The following is a 7,687-nucleotide window of genomic DNA, read 5'->3' on the forward strand; positions in this document are numbered from 1 at the left end:
CACAGACCCTACGTCTCATCCTACACCTGATTCTGATAGGGAAAGTACCATCAACGACCTTCATCACACTGTCTTAACCCTCACTGATACATCTCCCGCACTTAACTTAATCGATGAAATAATGCCTATTATCCACCCTGAACTCATCGAATGGAACCAACCAAATCCCCCATGTCTTGACCTCTTCCAAAATGATGAGGCTATCATTGACTTTTTGGAATTAAGGGATAATCTACCAAGCGGGGATCACAAAGCTGGATTCGCCATTGAACTTAATAGCGCAGCATACTTCGGGGCGGATGCCAAACCCTTCAGCTGCAAAAATATAACATTAAAACATGGATCTTCTAGTGAAAACCACACTGTGGCACTGTTTGATCCAACAAAAGTAAAAAGAAAGAGCGTATCCAACGGTGAAAACCTCTCTGAGGCACCTGAGGATGAAGGGTTTGACATTCTCCCTGCTAATACACAACAGGAACGATCAACGATCCTCATTGAGGAGACCAAAGAATACAATGTGGGGACTCCTGAAAACCCTCATATCATACATCTGGCATCTCTTCTCACTCCAGAGGAACAACCTCAATTTATAGAGTTCTTCCAGCAGCGTCAGATCAACTTTGCATGGTCATATGCAGACATGCCTGGGCTTGATCCGGATTTAGTTATGCATCATCTCACAGTAGCAAAAAGAGCCAAACCTGTCAAGCAGAAGCTTCATAAGATGCATCCCCAGATTGCAGTGCTAGTCAAAACAGAGCTCAAGAAACTCCTAGATGTTGGTTTCATTAGGCCAATTGATTATGCAGAATGGATCTCCAACATCGTGCCAGTTGGCAAACCAAAAGGGGGCATCCGCATTTGTACCGACTTCCGAGATCTAAATAAAGCTTGTCCTAAGGATGACTTTCCCCTACCAAATATCGACATCATAGTAGATTTGACAGCAGGACATGCCATGCTTTCACTCATGGATGGCTTTTCGGGATACAATCAAATAAAGATCGCACCAGAGGACCAACATAAGACAGCCTTCACATGTCCATGGGGCACATACTGCTGGAATGTAATGCCTTTTGGTCTAAAGAATGCAGGAGCGACCTATCAAAGAGCAATGAACACCATCTTCCATGACATGATGCATACTATAATGGAAGATTATGTGGATGATTTACTAGCAAAATCACTTACTAGAGAAGGACATCTTCACATCTTAGATAAAATCTTTGATAGACTGGAACAGTACCATGTTCGACTCAACCCAAAGAAATGTGTCTTTGGAGTAACCTCCGGGAAGCTTCTAGGATACATTGTCTCAAGCAAAGGTATTGAGGTCGACCCAGCAAAGGTTAAGGCAATAATGGACATGCCACCTCCAAAGAATATCAGCCAGCTAAGGACATTACAAGGACGGCTTCAATCCATCCGCAGATTCATTGCACAATTAGCCGATAAGTGTCACCCATTCACACACCTGCTACACAAGAACATCCGCTTTCAGTGGGATGACAGATGCCAGCAAGCATTTCAGGAACTTAAAGACTATCTCATGAATCCACCATTGCTGATGCCACCAGATCCAAGTAGACCGTTGTTACTTTATATCTCAGCAACAAGTACAGCACTGGGTGTGCTACTGGCACAACATAATGCAGAAGGTAAAGAGTGTGCTATTTACTATATCTCTCGCACACTGGTGGGCTATGAACTCAATTACACGCCTATTGAGCGAGCTTGCCTAGCAGTAATCTTAGCAGCCACTAAACTGAGGCACTATCTGTTAACACACAAGGTGCAACTCATTGCAAAGATTGATCCACTCAAGTATTTACTTAACAAAGCAACATTGACAGGTCGCTTAGCTAAATGGGTAATGATTCTAAGTGAATTCGACATCGAGTATGTGGACCGTAAAGCTATCAAAGGTCAGGTCATTGCAGATCAATTGGCCGATGCACCACTCATAGGCGATCATCCTCTCATTTCAAATTTTCCAGATGAAGAGATATTCATGATCACAGAAGCACAACCATGGAAACTATATTTTGATGGTTCATACACTAGGCACGGCTCGGGGGCAGGCATTCTGTTTATCACACCTCAAGGTGATAGCATCCCGAAGTCTTACAGGCTCACATTTCCATGCACAAACAACATAGCAGAGTATGAGGCCTTGATCACAGGACTCAGGTTAGCCGTACAATGGAAATTACAAGAACTACAAGTATATGGCGACTCACAACTGGTCATTCGACAAGCAACAGATGAGTATCAGACCAAAGATGATAAACTCATGCCATACAAGCAAATGGTGGACACTCTAAAGACATCATTTACTACTATCACTTTTGAGCAGATACCAAGAGATCAGAATCGAGCTGCTGACGCTATGGCTACCATCGCATCTCTACTAGATCTTCCACAGAATTCAACACGCTACAAGTTCTTGGTAGAACAACTTTGGATTCCCGCTTATGATATCCCCGAATCTGAAATGATATGTTGCCTTGTTGGTTCTGAATCCCCATGGTACGGTGAGTTCTACACCTATCTCCGCGATCACACCCTTCCTCCCAACCAATCAAATAACCAACGTAAAACCTTCATTCGCCAAACTGCTCGATATACCATTATTGCCGAAACCCTATACCGACGCAGTCTTGATGGTACTCTCCTTCGATGTCTAGAACAAGGTGAGATAACAAAGGCTTTGGAAGAGGTACATGAAGGAATTTGCGGGACTCACTCAAGTGGTCCATCACTAGCCAAGAAGATCATGCGAGCTGGATACTATTGGCCATCTATGGAAAAGAATTCCTACTACTTTGTTAGGAAGTGCAAAAAATGTCAAGTTCATGGCGACCTAATACATGCACCAGCTCAAGAACTGCAACCAATCACAACACCATGGCCTTTTTGTCAATGGGGTCTTGATCTTGTGGGTAAAATCCATCCATCTTCATCCAATGGCCATAAATTCATTATTACCGCCACCGAATATTTCACCAAGTGGATCGAAGCTGTTCCACTTACCCAAGTCACCGGCAAGCAGATCGCCTCATTCATCCTTAATTACATCATCTGTCGGTATGGTGTGCCCATGTCCATTGTCACAGATAACGGTCTTCCTTTCAAAAATCAGGATGTTCGTGAGCTTTGTGAGAAATTTCATATCCAACACCGCTTTTCCACTCCCTATTACCCACAAGGCAATGGTCAGGCCGAAGCATCCAATAAAAACATATTGAGAATCCTAAAGAAGACAGTCAATGATGCCGGTCGTGATTGGCATGTTCAATTGAATCCAGCATTATGGGCATATCGAACTAGCATTCGAACCCCTACAGGTGCAACTCCTTATTCATTGGTCTATGGTGCTGAAGCTATCTTACCTATTGAGGTCGAGATACCATCCTTACGAGTTTCCTTGCATAATCTCATCGATGATGAAGCCTACAGAGTATCCCGTCTTCAGGACTTAGAGTTACTTGATGAGAAGCGACAAGCTGCATACAATCACCTCAAAGCCTATCAGCAGCGCATGAGCAGAAGCTACAATCACCGAGTTAGACCTCGTACATTTGAGGTAGGCGATCTTGTTCTACGAGAGAATCCTCGCAACCAACCAAACAGAGAACATCAAGGCAAGTTTGAATCAAACTGGCTGGGCCCATATGTTGTCACTGCTGTGTTCGGGTCCGGGGCATATCAGTTGGCTACTTCAGAAGGAGAACCGCTCGCAGATCCAATCAATAGCATGCACCTCAAACGATTTTATACCTAAGGTGTACAGAGCATCAGGCTCCCCTGCCTATCAGAAAATACCAAAAAACATTCAGAAAAATGTCCTGAAGAAAATATAAAAACATTCAAAAAAGTAAAGAAAAATCATGCATCCAAACGGTGAACAACCACTCCGGTGGCACCTTGGGTAAGAACGATGGTGAAAACCTGGCAAACAGGCGCCACTCGTAAAGGCTATGGCTCCATTATCTTTCAGACTTGTGGTGATCACATCTACTTCATACATACATCCATCCATCCATCAACCATGGCTTGTTATTCCTCTGCAATTATGATAGTACTCCATACATCTTGCATCCCGCTTTTTCATAGTCATGTCTAAAACTGGGGGCAATGCCTTTAACCTATTGATGGAAGTGGATTCTACATTGTCTTATGATTCATTAAGTTCTTCATTCAAACAAACATAAAAAATCCAAAAACATTCAAAAATATCTCGCAAAAATACCAAAAACATTCAAAACAATTCAAAATCCAAAAACATCGACAAAACCATTGAAAAATCACACAAAAACATGGCAACACCTTGTACATACTCATCCATGCAGATACCAAAACAAACATTGCGACAAACTACTCACACAATGACCATTTACCAAACAACCACACAATCCACATCAACAATCCAAAACTGTCTTTAAAACAAGGATGCATCCTTCCTTACCAAAACAAAGACAAGATGATGTTTTCTTTGACAAGAAAATTCTGTTAGGCTGTCAAATACTTGGTTGATTTGTGAGTACAATCGTTCGTTTATCTGTATCGGGATCTTTTCAACATTGTTTTGTATCGTTTGCGCATTATTTCCGATGAAGTTTTGGGGCATGTACTAATGGTGTCTACGTGGGAAGTTCACTAAGCTATGTGATCATAGACAAAAATGCAGTCATAGATCATTATGGCTTGCTGACTACAGCGTATACCTCGACCATATGAGCATGAACCATTACCAAGGATCCATATTCTTTATTCTTTATGTATATATTGTTTGTTTGCAGGTACAATTCTCTTACTTTGGTTCCTCCTACCTCATCCAAACTGGATAAAGGTTTTATCTCTTATTACGGTATGCACTTGTCTCAGGATATGATCAGCCTAAGATCAAGGAGGACGATCCAAGTCATGCATGAACGGAGATAATCCTTGTCTGTTCCGCAAGCAATACTCAGGTCAACTTGATCCATTATATCAAGTTGCTTGGATTAACTTGCTATATAAAAATCCATGTAAGAAATACTCTGGTCATCTTGAATCTTTATGTCAAGTTGCTTGTATTTTCTTACAACATTTTAAAGCTCAATGATGAAAAATAAAGCACCATGGATCGTCATTCCATCTCATTTGTATATATTGCATTTCGTTGCATTCCACCCATCCATACATTCATAATAGCTGCATATCATGCATACATAGTCATAATAATGCATACTCTATTTTCCTCTTCTTCCATAGGACTCGGTCCTAGTCCTCCATATCTTCTATCTAACATCGAATCCCCCCTCACCCTCCCCATCTCGATAATCACCATCACATACCCTTCATTGTTTCCCAATCAGCCTAATCAAGCCACGTTCATCACCATCCATCTCTAACTAGGAGGGATTGTGTTTACTATCCTAAGTCATCCAATAAGTCAAGAAAGTTACTCTATCTGCACAGATACATCGTCTCACACACACCTAGACTATCAACAGATACTCTGATCAAGTATCTTCGGGTCTCAACAGGTAATCGATTATGGTAATCCTAGACTACATCAGGCATTTATCATAATGACCTAGTCTCAACGGGGCTACCATGATTCCCCACAACCATCCATCACACGCACATACTATCAATTGATTAGCCAATCAAACACAATCCAACGGACAATTACATCAATTGTCTACGTCTCAACGAGTATTTTGCTTCATATACCTTGACTTCATCGGGCAATTACATCAATTGTCTAAGTCACATCAGGTCACTTTGATTCACTTACTCAGACTTTATCATGTCCAAGCAACCAACTGACATCAACTGTCACGCTTTGACTTGACTGGGGCAATTAAACTGATTGCACCAGATTGTCCAAACAATTTTGATCAATTGTATAGCATCAATCCAAAACCCCACACTACATCTGCTATGTATCTCTTGCATGACCTCAGGGTACTCGTTGGCTTGTTGTTTCTTCATATTCACTCCATTTTCTCCCATTCTTTCATCATTAGTTCTAATTTCTTCTATTCTACCTCCCCTCCGCTTTTCATTCTTTTTCGAGAGATCGCCCGATTTTTCAAAAAAATTTGGCCCATCCCTCGAGGGGGCATACCACCCATTAAATTTACATTTTATGGGGCATTTCTTCACACCTATTTTTCTTTCTTTGAAACGACGCGATAAACCGCACCGTCTCAAAGAGGGGCAAATGTAGTCACATAAATCTGTCCACTTAATTAAATGAATACTTAGTATTTATTTGATTATTTAACCATCAATTAATAATTAATTAAATTAATATATTTAATTAATTCATCTTAACCCTCTTCTCCTATTAATTAAATAAATTATTCAATTTATTTGATTTAATTCACTTAACCAAATTCAGACCATTAATTAAATAAATAAATCATATTTATTTAATTAAATATTCTCTCACATTTAAATAAATTAATATTTATTTAAATCCCCCAAAATCCCACCTCTCACATTTAAATAAATAAATCATTTATTTAAATCACCTTTATCCTCCACCCACTTGTATTTTCCTACAAAAGCAAGTTGCACAATTATTTTAAATAAATAATTTATTTAAATCACCTTTATCCTCCACCCACTTGTATTTTCCTACAAAAGCAAGTTGCACAACTATTTTAAATAAATTATTTATTTAAAATCCTATTTATCCTCACCCACTTGAAACCTTTAATGGTTTCCCTTAAAGTATTCAAACTTGATGGCTTTAAAGTCTTCAAACTTGATGGCTTCCTTCTATAATCTTCTTAAGACTTTAATGGTTTTCCTTAAAGTCTTCAAGCCTTTAATGGTTTCCCTCAAAGTCTTCAAGCATTTTAATGCTTTATCTTCATTTTTCTCATTTAAATAAATTAATATTTATTTGAATATTTATCCAAATGCAACTTACACCATTTAATTGAAATAAATGATTTTATTTTAATTGAAAATACCAAAATTTCTCCCACTTGCATTTTCCTACAAAATCCACTTGTATGCCTAAACCCCTTCTAGATTCTTCTAAACCCTTCCTAATTAGCCTAATCCATCCCCTAAATATTGTCACATTCCTAAGCAAATTGGAGTCACTTCTCAAAGACTCCAAAGTCTTTGAAAAGCAATTAATGCTTTGTGTGTTCAACAAATTAACCCTCAAAGTCTTGGATAACCTTTGAAAGCTTTCAACCTTCAACCACTTAATCCCCAAAGTCTCCAATAACCATTAATGGTTAATTCAACCCTCCCACATGGTTAAAACATTTGTTTTGACTCAACCTCTACCCAACCCAAAGGTCTCATCAGGCCATTAATGCTTTGACCATGATTATCTCTTAAACATTTGCACAAAGGTTTATCCTTGGATTAACTCTTAATCCAATGGGTAATCTTAATTTAGACTTGACCCTTACCTTCTAGATAACCATGAGGTCTTCTCAGGCCTTTAATGCCTCCAACCTCTTCTCTCAACCCAATCCTATGTTGAAACTTGTCACCATTTTATTGGTGCCAATTGTGCACATGGATCCCCAACTTTCAATCCTAACCCTTGTTAAGATTGCTCAATCTTAACCCTTCATTTCCCCATTTCTTCTATAAATAGAACCCTTCTCCTCAAGCAAAGAGAAGCATTTTAGAGTATTGTTGTTATACTGGCATTAGCATA

Source organism: Cryptomeria japonica, chromosome 7 (genome assembly GCF_030272615.1).
Source record: "Cryptomeria japonica chromosome 7, Sugi_1.0, whole genome shotgun sequence".
NCBI lineage: Eukaryota > Viridiplantae > Streptophyta > Pinopsida > Cupressales > Cupressaceae > Cryptomeria > Cryptomeria japonica.